This window comes from Diceros bicornis, chromosome 28, assembly GCF_020826845.1.
Source record: "Diceros bicornis minor isolate mBicDic1 chromosome 28, mDicBic1.mat.cur, whole genome shotgun sequence".
Lineage (NCBI taxonomy): Eukaryota > Metazoa > Chordata > Mammalia > Perissodactyla > Rhinocerotidae > Diceros > Diceros bicornis.
In genome coordinates, this window is record NC_080767.1 from 25,384,077 (window position 1) to 25,397,170 (window position 13,094).

A 13,094-nucleotide genomic window follows, 5' to 3' on the forward strand; every position below is an offset into this window, starting at 1 on the left:
CTCAAGATTCCCCTTAGAATTAAGAGAGGAAACTTGTACATTGTGTATGTAAAGACAATAATAACAGTTAGCAACAATAATAACAATTAGCAACTGTTCTTGGCATATGGAAATGAACGTTTTGACCGAGGTTGTGCAATTTGAATTCTTTATTCTAGTATTCATTCATTCAATATATATTGAGCAATGAGGGTACACTAAGACACAGTCCCTGTCTTCCAGTGTTTTATGGTCTGGAGGGTGGTGGAAGGGGTGATAATCATGTAAGCAGCAACTACAACCCAGCGTAATGAGAGCTATGATGGGAGCTATGTGAGCATTGAAGAGGGGCCCCTAACCTGGTTTGGGGAGACTGAAGGGAGGCAAAGAGATTGAGAAAAACACTAGAGGAATTGCTGTCTACACTGAGACTTGGAGTATAATAGGTGTTAGTTGGATGAAAGGAGTGGGCAAGGACATTCCAGTGGCATGAACAGCAAGAGCAAGACAAAGAGATAAGACAGAATGGAGTATTCAGTGACCTTGAAGGTTCTTATGATTCCTAACCAGGGCAGTATATTTAGAGGTCGATTCCTATGTCCAGACTGTAGTTCAAATGGAGTTCCAGAAGAGAGAGATTACTGGAGCTGGAAATTGTCAGGACAATCTCTCTGGAGGTGGAGGGTCCTGAGGCGGGCCCGGAAGGAAGAATACATTATGGACAGCAGAGAGGAAGGGAGATGGATATCTATATGCAAATATGTCCGTACACACACATCTGCTTCATATGCATTTAAACCTTAAATTGACTTTCACTTGCCTTCCACTTTGGTTTCCATGGTAACCCTGGCCACTTATTTTTCTTTTAACCTCCTTTTCATTGTTTCAGGATGAGGTGAGCTGCGTGAGGGTTAACCAGGGTGGGGAAGACAGGAGATTTTAAAGCAATTATTTGGACCTTTTTTTTTTTTAAAGGAAACCGCCAACTTTGCAATTTAATGCAAACTATCTCTGGTATATTTGCCCTGAAGGATGCTGTAGGGAGAAACAGGAGCCAGAATCCTTTTCGTCCCCTCCTCCCTGACTTCTATTATTACCGTGCACTTACTGCTAACACAGCATCTAAACTTGCAATCTCGGTAACTATGGCAATAAAATGGGTGAGATTCCCTTCCATTATGACTTGAATTGTTAGGACTTTGCAAAGAGCACGTGCGTTTGCACAGGGAGGGGGACGAGGCACTCTGGGGAAAATAGTTATTTCAACTCCCTGTGGGGAGCTGGAGACCATCATCTATCAACCCACATGCGCATGGAAAATTATCACCACGCCCGTGTCAGAGGATGCAGACGTACCAGGGGTTACAGTGTACAGATAGAGCTCGCAAAAATCCCCTGTACGCAGCCTGTAGAGCCAGGAGGCCACAGCTGCACGAACCCAGGGACCAGCAAACTTTCTCTGTAAGGGACCAAACAGTAAATATTTCAGGCTTTGTGGGCCATACTGACTTGGTTGCAACTATTCAACTCTCCCTTTGCAGCTCAAAAGCAGCCGCTGACAAAATGTAAATGAATGGACAGGTGTGTTCCAATACAATTTTATTTGTGGACACTGAAATCTGAATTTCAAATACTTTTCACGAGTCTTTTGATCTTTTTTTCCAACCATTTAAAAATGTAAAAACCATTCTTAGTTCTCAGGCTCTACAAAAACAGGTGGTGAGATGGATTTGATCTGTAGGCCACGGTTTGCAATTCCCCGTTTAATCTATGCCACAGACGATGCATTCCACACTGGTGGATTTTGTTATTATTGCTTGTTTTGGTTTCTCGTTATTACTACATGTAGTAATAAATATTACTACTACCATTACCTGTGATTTTTATCTTTAACTATGTGTCAAGTACTATATTAAGTACTGTACATATGTCATCTTATTTAGTCATCACTAAAGCCCACTTGAGAGTTGAGAGAAACAAGGCTGAGAGATGGAATTGCTTAAGGTCATGTAGTTTATAGGAACAGTTGACATTCAAATCCGGGATCTGTCTGGCTCTTAGGGACACAGTATGGCTTTTCTTCTCATGGATATGCCAGCCTTCTGACCTGGGAAAGTCTGCATCCTCCAGGTTCGGTCACACTCTACACTCAGAGGTCTGGGTCATTAAACCTAACAGAAGCACACCTGTGGGAATAGGACTTTCAAGAGCCATCTCACTGCAATGATCCAATAGGCACAAGAATTCATTGGGAATGGCTTCATACACCCCAGTGCCCCAGCCTCCTGATATCTCCTGATGGTCCTCATCTTGGATTTGCCCCTTGCCTTGACACATAATGCCATACACACCTTCACTGTCTCCTGGCCCTGGCTGTGCCCCAGGAAGAGCCTTTAGCATTCCTGGCAGCCTCCGTCTACCTTTCCAGCCTCTGTTCCCCCTGGCCTCTGCTGGCCTGTCTTGGTGCTGGCATCTTAGCCCCACAGTCCATAGACTTCCTCTATTGGCTGGCTAATCTCAGCTCCCCCAACCCCATGCCCTCCAGGTCCTTTGAGGAGAGGTTCTGGGTGCAGGAACTTGGCATGCTCAGTGGGGAGAGAAGAAGGCTCCACTGCTCCTCGGAGAGGGTCACTGTCTTCTAATCTCCAAGGAGGCGGGAGATTCTAATTATTCAGGACAGTCCTAGAGGGAAAAACTGGAACAGTGAGAAAATTTACAAAGTGGCAGATTTCTCTCTTACACGTCTTATTCTAGGTCGCTAAATACACTTTCTGCCACAGGCAGCTGTGATGTGGTACAGAGAGGACTGGATCGGGGGGTCTAAGGTTCTGGATTCAGGGCTTTAGTCTCTTCAATTGTGACATTCACGCCCAACTGTCCTATCCTTCCCTTCCACCTGGAACGAAGTGACTCTATGACTTGGGAAATATAAAGTTTGGCAACAGCTGGCCTTGATTCTCTTGGCAGGTTGTGTGACCTTGGAAAAACCAAGTCCCTTCCCCGGGCCTTATTTTCCCATCTGTGCCATGTGAGTACTCATCCTCTCCAGCTCCAGAGACCGCCAATTACAGCCCTTTCTGCTCTGCTCCCGAGGAACAGGCACATCTGTTTTTTGGATCCATTACTTTGCAAACTTTTAAGGGATTATTTTTTTCCCTTCCTCTCAGTCCCTAGGAAATTACTGCAGCTCTTTCTTTGGAAAGAACATTAGCCAGGCCCTTTGCTAAGCAAATGCATTCGGCTTCTCCCTATCTGATTTCTCTTTTTCTCATTTGTCAGCAAAGGAGAAGCCTCCCAGCTATTAATCAAACTCCTGGCTGTGGATCGCTTTAATTGCAGAAAGCACTACTGGATGAGGGATGCTCAACTTTTCCAAAGAAAGCTGGCTGCCTAGTCATAAGAGAAATAATTAATTACCTGCTCCTCCTGTCCCCAACAGAGATGCAGATGAACTAACAATATTGCTGCTGGCACCAAATCCTCCCTTCCCAAGGTGGAGGGAAGCTAATGCAAACTCAGACAGCATTCATAAAAGTAGAATGCCCAAATAGAAGTTTACCTGTAAGGCTCTGGTGGGACCAAAGTTTTGCCTCTCTCTGCCTTCTTTACATTAAGACGGAAACTGACAAGGTTTGGACCTTATAGAGGAGAGTGATTGGGGATGTTGATATGCCTGAAAATCATATTCTCTGAGGAAGGATTTTGTGTATCAGAGATACTGAATTTAGAGAAGAAAAAATTCAGATGGGAGGAGGTACAACTTTAAAAAAATAGCCAGGATAAGTGAGATCAGACTGAATTTGTATATTCCAATGGACAGACTAGAATTGTGGGCAGAATTTACAGTTTCATGTAAGAAGAAATCCTTGGGACTTGGAACTGTGTGCCTACAGAAAGGATGTCCCCCAAAGGTACTCAGTCTTCTATCTCTGTAGATTTTCAAGAACCATTGAGGATGTTGTGAGACAACCTTTGTATTGGATGGGAGGTTTGTTAAATCATCTTGGGTAGATAACTGTCCCTCCTTTGGTTCTTGCTTTATGCATACCTGGCTTATTTCAAACTTTTCAGTCTTATAAACAACATAGAAGCAGTGGATGGGGGAGGGAGAACTGAGCCCAAGATCGGAGTTGGACTGAAGTACAGGCTGGCATTGGAGAGCTGTGGGAGCTAATGTTGGAATACTTTTTTTTTTCAATCTTCGATTGCCACAAGGATATGATAAATATGATACTCTCTTTGGAACTTGGTGCTAAGGCCTATGTTGTTTTCTCTGCATCCCCAATACCTAGCAGATGCCTGGCACAAGGAAAGTGTTTAAGACATGTTTGAAAACCTTTCGACTGAGTCAAATTTAAACTTGCATTTCTGCTGTGAGTTCTGGGAGGCAATATCGTACAGTCATGAAAAGAATGAACCTGAGTTAGAGTGACCTGGGTCTAGAGCTTAGTTCCTTGTTTTCCAGGTAAACTTGGGCAGGTGGCAGAAATTCTCAGTGCCTCAGTTTCCCCATCTCTAAAATTGAGATGCATTCATATACCTCATGGCACAGTCATGAAGACTTAATGAGGTTATAAATGCAAAATGCTTGCAACAGAGCTTGACAAAATGTAAAAGATATTTATTCAGCACTTAAAACATGCCGTGCTCTGTTCTATGCATTTTCCATATATTATTTATTTTAAGACTCATCATAACTCTATTGTTGAATATTATACTAAGGAATAGAGGAGTTAAGCGATGTGCCCAAGGTCACACAGCAAGGAGACCATAGCACCAGGATTCTGGGCCAATGCTCTTGATCATGTGGGGAATTAGAATTGGCCACCTCAAAATATGTCTCTTTACCTTGATTATTTTCTCTGAAGGACATTTGACCTTCCCCCAAACTGCCTAAAAACAATAGACTGGGAGGGTCCTTGCTAACCCCATTCTTATCAAAGTTCTATTTACCAGACATTTACATTTGTAGGGGAAATCTCCATTTATAAAGTTATCTCCCTCTCTGTACCAGGAAGAACGGGGGATGAACTTATCTCTAGAAATTCTTACCAGTGCAGAAGGCGAGGACTTAAATCTGCATACTCTTGATTACTGTGCTTTCTGGTAATCTCCCATAGCTGATTACCCCCACCCACAACATCCTCCTTTGTCTCCTGAATATGCTATTTAAGGTGAAAACCTCCGCCATATGTCAAGAAACTCAGTTTCCCTGGTTTCTCCCATGTATACACGTTATAAAGCTTTGTTTGATTTTTTCCTGCTGTTCAGTCTCATGTCGATTTAATTTGTAGCCCAGCCAGAAAGGATCCAGAATGGGTAGCGGATAGTCTCCCTCTCCTTCAATCACTTGGCCTCTGCTTCACAGCATTGACCATCATTTGTGTATTATTATCACTTTAAAATTTCTCCCAGTATAGGCTAGTTTCTGTTCTTTCCTCTCCTTTCTACCTCTGCTACATGTGTGTGTACATACTACTTCTCCACTGCACAATGAATTTCCAGAGCACTGAGACCTTGTTTGATTTCATATTGTTTTTTCCAGAGAGCCTTACATGGCCTTGGCACTTGACAGATGCTATTTCTACATTGGGTATCTGCATTGAGGCTCCAATCTCTTTAAAGCACTGGATTGGAATTCTACTTCAGCCAACTTTTCTCCTTTTCTTTCTTTCATTTGTGTATTTATCATCCATTTAATTGTTTAATTGCAGTCAGAATGACATGTTGAAAAACACAGGGGCTGTGTTTGAATCCAGGCCTCTGCACTACAGGCTGTGTAAACTTGGATAAATTACCTAACCTCTCTGAGCTTTGGTTTCCCGTCTGTGTTGGAAACAAAGTAAAACCTAAGTTTGAAGATCCATCGGTGATTTAGGGGAAGTGATTAACAGGGGAGCCTTTTTGCGGAGGTGGATAATTTTCACATTTACTTGCAAAACTACCAAACAGAAGTATGTGGTTTACTCTAAGAAGCCACTACTGTTCTTGTCAATGACTTCCCCTCTTAATTCCCCTGGATGGATTTACCTCAATTCCTGGTAAGCCCAAAGCTTCCATCTTTCACCTAAGTCTCTCTCACTGTAGGTAGAACGTAGCCTGTTGGGGATCGGGATGGCTGGGGGGCAGTTCTTCATGCCTTCATGGTTTTCTTTTCAGTTGCACGAGCTATTTTTTCAAATTACCTTTTCTTTTCTTTGCTTGAAATGTTTTTCAGGGTGGTTTTTTTTTTTTTTCCCCCAATTATTACAATTTTTAAATCTTGCTCTTCTTCTCTTGCGTCTATCAGGCTTTCTCAACAGCTTCAAATGGAAAACTTTGAAGTCAGCGAGTTTAAAAGAAGAACTGAAACTAAAACTCAGCCTGATGCCCCCAAGTCCCACGGGCAGCCTGGCGACAGTAAACGGCTCTGGGTGGGACTCATTAGCGCGGGTCTTTCTCATCAGCACGGTGCAGACCAGCGATGCTCGGGCCCCCGGCTCTAGGCCGCCGGGGGAGCGCGCTCGACGGCGGGGCTGTGCGGGGTCGCACCGGCCCGCGGGGCCCAGCTGGCGCCGAGCCTATGGTGCAGCCGCCGCCGAGGAGCAAATTACATCTGAGCCGCCTTTCAAGCCGCCGGCTGCTTTCAAAACGGCCTTTGAAAGCTGGGCTCCCCCTGGCTCTGCACTGAGGAAGGGAGCTTGGCTTTTCAGGGAGGCCGGGTGGGCTCGCACGTGCTGCCTCTGCGGCTCTCGCCTGCGTTTAGGGCGGAGAATAAAAGAAGACTTTGTCTGGTGGATGTTCGTGGGCACGGTTTCCATCCCTTTATTTATGGAGGAATCGTTCCGACTCCTGGAGTTCTCACTGGCCATGGGGGGATGAATGGGCTGTTTGAAGTGAGAGCATTCAAAGTTTTTCTTTGGGATATATATAATTTTCTCTCTCTCTTTCTCAAAACTCAGTGATCTCGTTGTACTTAGGAAGCCAACTGGTGAGGGGAAGAACATACAGATACAGGTAGAATTAAACAGGACGGTTCAAACCCTGTTTGAGGTTTGGAAATCCAGTTTCTATTAGTCGGAGAAGGGAGAGTGGCTGCCACACCACCCCATTTCCTGCTTTCCTGCAGGCCTTTTGGCCCCTGGTTGAATGAGCCATCTTTCCACACAACAGGAGAGGGGTAGGGATAGGTGGTGAGCACGCAGGCTCTTCCACCAGACACACTGGATCTGAATTTTCTGCAGTCGCTTGACCTTGAAAGGTGCCTGATGCATAGTAGCATCAACCTTTTCCCTCAATACCAGAAAGGGGCCCTTCACCTTTGTATCTTGGGCTTCTGCTCACTCTTGTGTATGTCCGTTCTTATTTGCACAAAGGTTGCGTTTTTAACAGGGCACGGGTCTCCAGTGCTTTCCCTTTCCACCAGCTCTTATTGCGGGGCCCTTCTTCAGTATAACTGCCTTAATATTCTTATAGGTACTTTCATAAACTCAACTTGTTCTAAGTCATCTCTATCTGTATGATACCCAATGCTCGTTTTAGGAGCACGGTCCCACCCCTAGGACATCCAAAGCCATTTGGGTTAAAAAGGAAATGCAAGTACTCTACTCCAGGACACTTCTCAGTTTGGAAGGTTAATTCCTTATTCAGGATTTCATAGGAGACTTATGAGTGAATCTGGTGTGAGCCTGGAGGAGAATATTTGAAATAAACTTTCACAGAAAAGGAACACAGATTCAATGCAACAGTCATTGAGGGCGGTCTTGTTATTCCCTTCTTACAAGAAAGTAGGATTTAAGGATCTTTAGGAATTCCCAAGGTGACACAGAAAGTGGTGAAGCCAGAACACAACAAATGTAGGTTTTCTGATTCTAAGTGGATGTCTTTTCCACACGTGATGAATTTTCATCCTTCTTGACCCCACCTCTCTTCCTCTCTCTTTCTGGTTGGAACTCTTATCTCTTAATTCCTTACGTCAAACTTTTTGTGCCCTGAAGCTTTATCGCGCTGTGACAGGCAGTCCTGGGCAGACAGCCCACTCAGTACCCTGTGAATAGTAGTTTCCATTCTCACACACGGGCTACGTTGTGTACCAAAACCCTATTCCCTTCAGTAGGAGGAAATTGTTAATTATAGATGCTCATGGCCTCTGTGTTCCAAAAAGACCCAGCACGTGTCTTTGTGTCTCGCCCAGCGCAGCAGAGCAAGGCTAAATTGTGTTTGAACACCTTACAAGGGGAACGTTAATTGAGGCGTAAAAGCATGTGTCTTTGATCTTCCCAGGACGTCTGGTTCTCCCGTGACCCGAGTCCTGTTCCTGTTGACACAGGTTGGAGCAAAGCTGCAGTGAGACTTGTGCCAAAGGCACCAAGCAGGATGTCCTAGCTGCCCGCCTCCCTTCTTTCCAGCACCACTGAAAGCTCTGCCTGTGCGTATTTATCTGTCACATGCATTTGAAGCAGCCCCAGCCCTGAACTCTGCAGTCATCTCCCTGTCCTATAACACAAGCCTGTGTTCTCAGCTTTCAAATATTTCTGTGAGAATTTCTATGCTTCCCTTCGAGAACTGCCCCCTCTCCTACCCTCCATATAATTCTCTCATATTTCTCCTAAATTCCAGCCTCAACTACATAACTCACTGACCTAACAGCTGGATTTTGGAGTTTTGCAGGGTGCCTCATTGATCCATTCACTCGCTCATTCATTCACTTAATTTCTCCTTCTCTCACTTATCCATGCTGTTCTTCAAGCATTCACTCACTTTTTTCTCCCATTTTCAGTCTTTAATTGATTGAACCAAATGAGACTATATGTGTAATTAGTTGACTAGAATCATTATAGAAATAAAAGAATTCCTGTTTGCATGTACCTATTTGAGTTAGTGAAAATGGCTAGTTAGGCTGATGCAGTGGCCTGAAATCTGTGTAATACTGCATTTCTCCAAGAAGTGTTCATCCAGGATTGTTTGAAGGTCCAAGGCTGTATTTAATGAGCAAGTCAGCTTAGTATAATATATAAGTTAGGTTAGGGAGTGAAAGAAAGACCTGAGTTCAAATGTCAGCATTGCTACTTAGCAGCGTGATGACTTTGGGCAAGATACTTAACTGCTCTGAGCCTCACTGTCCTCCATAAAAGGGAGGTGCTAATATCTATCTTGCAGAGACATCATGGGAAAAGGGATAACACATGTAAGCACTTTGCATGGGGCCTGGCAGACCACTGTTATGGGTATTATTATTACTGCTGCTGCTCATTTGTGAAGGTGGGTTTGGACCCAGCCAGAGAGCATTGCTGAGGAGTCCCTGTATCCTCTGGGAAATCACAGATACTCTGATGCTCTCATAAGATAAAACCTAGAAAATGGGCCTTCCTTGAGGAAGCCGTGAGCATAAAATGAAACTGCTTGTGCATTTGATCCTCCTTTCCTCACCTCCTGTGGGGGAGCTGGATGCCCGTGTGTGCAGGACAGCAGTGGTGACATCTGGAAGAGCGAGAGAAACAGATGAAGAGTGTGCGTGATGGCAGCAACCCCTGATCAGCTCAGTAATGTCTGAGCCTCCCTGCTTCCATCTTGGAATGCATCCCTGTTTAAAACATTCATTCAATCATTCGTTCATTCATCTATCTATTTGTAACATATTTGTTTGATATGCTACGCTCTGGGCAAGCTTCTCGAGAGGCTTGCCCTAAGTTGTCCCCATAATGCCACTGCATTTCTAAGGTGGTTTTCACATATTATTATTATCTTTTTTGTTGTTGTTACAGAAGCTTTGTTCAGTTGAGAAGACTTCTTGCTAGGAAATTCCATATGTAAAACAGACACAGGGTCTGTTCTAGTTGAAGTAGGGATCAGGTCCACGGATCCTGCCCATTCAATCCCCCCCAGTCCTGTCCTCCCATCCTATGTAGCTTTGCAAGTATTCTGGAGAGCCCCGTTTAGTTTAGGAACTAAAGAATCAAGACATCACAAGGCTGTAGACAATGTGAAACCCTGTTTTGTTAGAATGGTTAATAACCATTTGCACCAACGTGCTCAAGAGCCAGGATTGGTAAATTTATCAACCACACAAACAGGTCTGTTTTGATGGAAGGCATGGGATACAGTTCAGGGGTATGGAATGATGGTGCATAGGGAAGTCATGGGGAGGATGCTCTCACACTTCCTAGATCATGGAATTGTCAGACCAATCTGTGATATTAGGTAGGTAACATCACCACCAGCAGTGTACCCATTTTGTGGACTAGGAAACTGAAACTCAGAGAAGTCACCCAGCTGAGAAGTGGCCAGGCTGAGATTTGAATTCAGGTCTCCTGACTCTCTTTCCCAAATGGACTGCAGTGCTTCCCAGGCATCTTTCCTCCGCCTCTGTGAGCATCATCAGCTGTCCTTCTTCTCTAAGCATGGAGAGGATGTATGACCCCAAGAACGTACTCCCCACCCATTGAAATGGCCACTGACCCTTCCCTTTCTGCTCATTATCCCCTTATCTTCATCTGTGGTTGACAGATTAGTATGTGGTTCAGGGAGATAAATGTTCCCTCAGATCTTCTGACAGAGAGGCCTTGTCTTGGGAGAAAAACTTACAATATTCCTCCTAGATCCAACCAGACAGAAGGATCCAGAGGCTGAGCCCTCTCTCCTCCCTCAGCCTTCAAGGAGAAGGATAAAATAGGCAGAGCCAACTGTGACTGAGGGAAGAGCTTCCAGCGCCAGGGACAAGCACCTTCTTAGCCATCTACAACTAAAGAGTTAGGTGAGTGGAGGCAGGGAGGGGGGTTTATTATCTGAGGCCACTCTCCTTATCTTTCCCTTGAAATTCACCTGTCAAGTGAGAAAAGAGGCTGTACTAGGATGGCAGGACAGTTACAATCTCCCTGTAGTCAACAAGAAGGTCAGCTAGCCCGTCTGATATGTCTAAACACACATTGTGCAGTATGGGGCTTCTTATTTGGTCTTGGAAGTGCATGCAAACCCCCCAAAGAAAAGGAGCCACTCATGATGGAATTGCTCTCTCCTCGTCATTTGAGCAGCACTTTGCAGTGTAAAAAAAAAGCTTTCTCATTTAATCCTCACAATAATCCTTTCAGTTAGGCAGGACAGAGATAATCACCCCACTTTACAGAGGGGCAAACTGAGGTTCAAAGTGGCTATGCGACTTACCTAAAATCACACAACTACAAAGTGGCAGAGCCAAAACTTAACTCCAGACCTTCTAACTCAAATGCAGGAATGTTACGATACTCATTAATGCTTAATGTTATGAGAATATTTATCTCCATAGTGATGCCATCTACGTTTGCCAAGGATGGAATTTTGAGGTCAAGTTGCTTACGTGTTATTTCAGTGAAATTGTAATAGGACATTCCTTGTAGCATTTTAGAAGGAATAAGAGGGGTCTTCGTCAAATTAACAACCTTGCTTGCAACACTTCATCTCAGTCTGAGAAAGAAAAACACAGAAAAAGAGTACATGCATTTTGGAAAAGACCATAGTCACATTTACACAGAGCAGAACTTGAAATTTTGAGGGAAATTATGAGACAGTCAAATTTTCTGGGGTATTAGCTTCTTATGTAACAATCTCCTGACTGAGAGAAGGATTTCAATAAACTGATGGGTGGGTTGGGACAGAGGAAGGATACACGAGAAGAGCAAAAGGGCTTAACATAGTGAGGAATGGTGCTCCCCAAGCTCTGATGCTATTCTCAGCACTTTTTAGGGGTGCACTCTGTCAGTGTGGGTTCTGTAAGAATACAAGGCCGCCAGCTTCTCTCCTGTCCAGTCCCAGGTACATGCATCCGTTCTACATCAGTCTCAAAGTGTGGCTCTGGGCACATCACTAATGGCCCTGCTTGGACACCCTCATTGCCCCCCAACCCCCTCCACCATTGCCTGCTGGATAAAGTCAAAGCATCTTAGCCAAGTATTTAAGGCACTTAACATCTTGGCCCTACTTAACCTGTCCAATGTTGTCTCCTAGCCCTGCCATTCCTCTTTATGTAAAACTGCTTAGCTTATTTCTCCTGCCCTTCCCTGCCTTTGCCACTTTGCTTGCCCAGTCATCCACATCTCAGATCATCAAATCCTAGCCTGCTCCTGCTTTTGCCTCCTCCTTCCACACACCTGGGGCTCCTGGAGGCTCACGTGCAGCCTGGGTCCCAACCTATTTCATACATCACAAAGTAATGAGATGCAAAACAGAGATTAGGGCATTTTGCATCCAGTTAGGTTACATGCTGGTCCCCTTATGACCTAGCTACTGGGCTCTGGCATTTTCCTAAGAGAGAGACCCTCACCTTGGGCCCCAGATATCATCCCTGGGTCCCTGTGTAAATTACCTGCACAGCTTGACATTACTGTAGGTCTGATTTTTGCTTGGTGTCTCATGGTCCTGCTTCCTCTTTTTGTGGGACCAGATTCCTTTTCTGGAACACTAGACTGCTGATCGGTTGGTAGTAATTGCCTACTGGGTCTCCCAATACTGACGTCTCTTTGAATATCCTCATAGCTCAGCAGGATACTCTATCTTGACACACTGCCGCTCTATAAGGTCGGTCCTTTGTGCTTTCCCACCACTTATTGGCTGCTGACTAACTCTCTGGGTTTAGTGTTTCAACCTACCAGATTAGATTTTTGCTCACTGTTATCATTAGCCCTTATGCTATCTCTTCCAAGAAGCCTTCTCTGATCTCCTCAGTTTCAGCTGATGCTCCCTCCAACGTACTTTGTTGGCAGGATTACCATCTCGAAGTATAATCATATTCAGTGGTGAGCTGGTAAATGCTCGTGGAGGAAATAGCGTCTTACATGTACAGTGTTTGTCAATTCTCATGGTATAAATATTCCCACTATGGCTCATTTCAAGCTACTACCCTAGTTGGAAGAGATGTGCATAACCAGCTCTTGCTAGCTGGTATGCACTGGCACCAGTACACTCTGGTTTTGTCTGTCCTATTCTCACCTCTCAGTCTGTCCCTTACTCTAGTACAGCCAATGGACTTCTTTGACTCTTGAACATGACACACTCTCCCACACCTCTGGGCATTTGCAAATGCTATTCCTCTGCCAGTCACATTCTCTTTGTCCAATGCCCCACATCCTTACCCTGTACGTGACTAACTAATATTCATTCTCCCA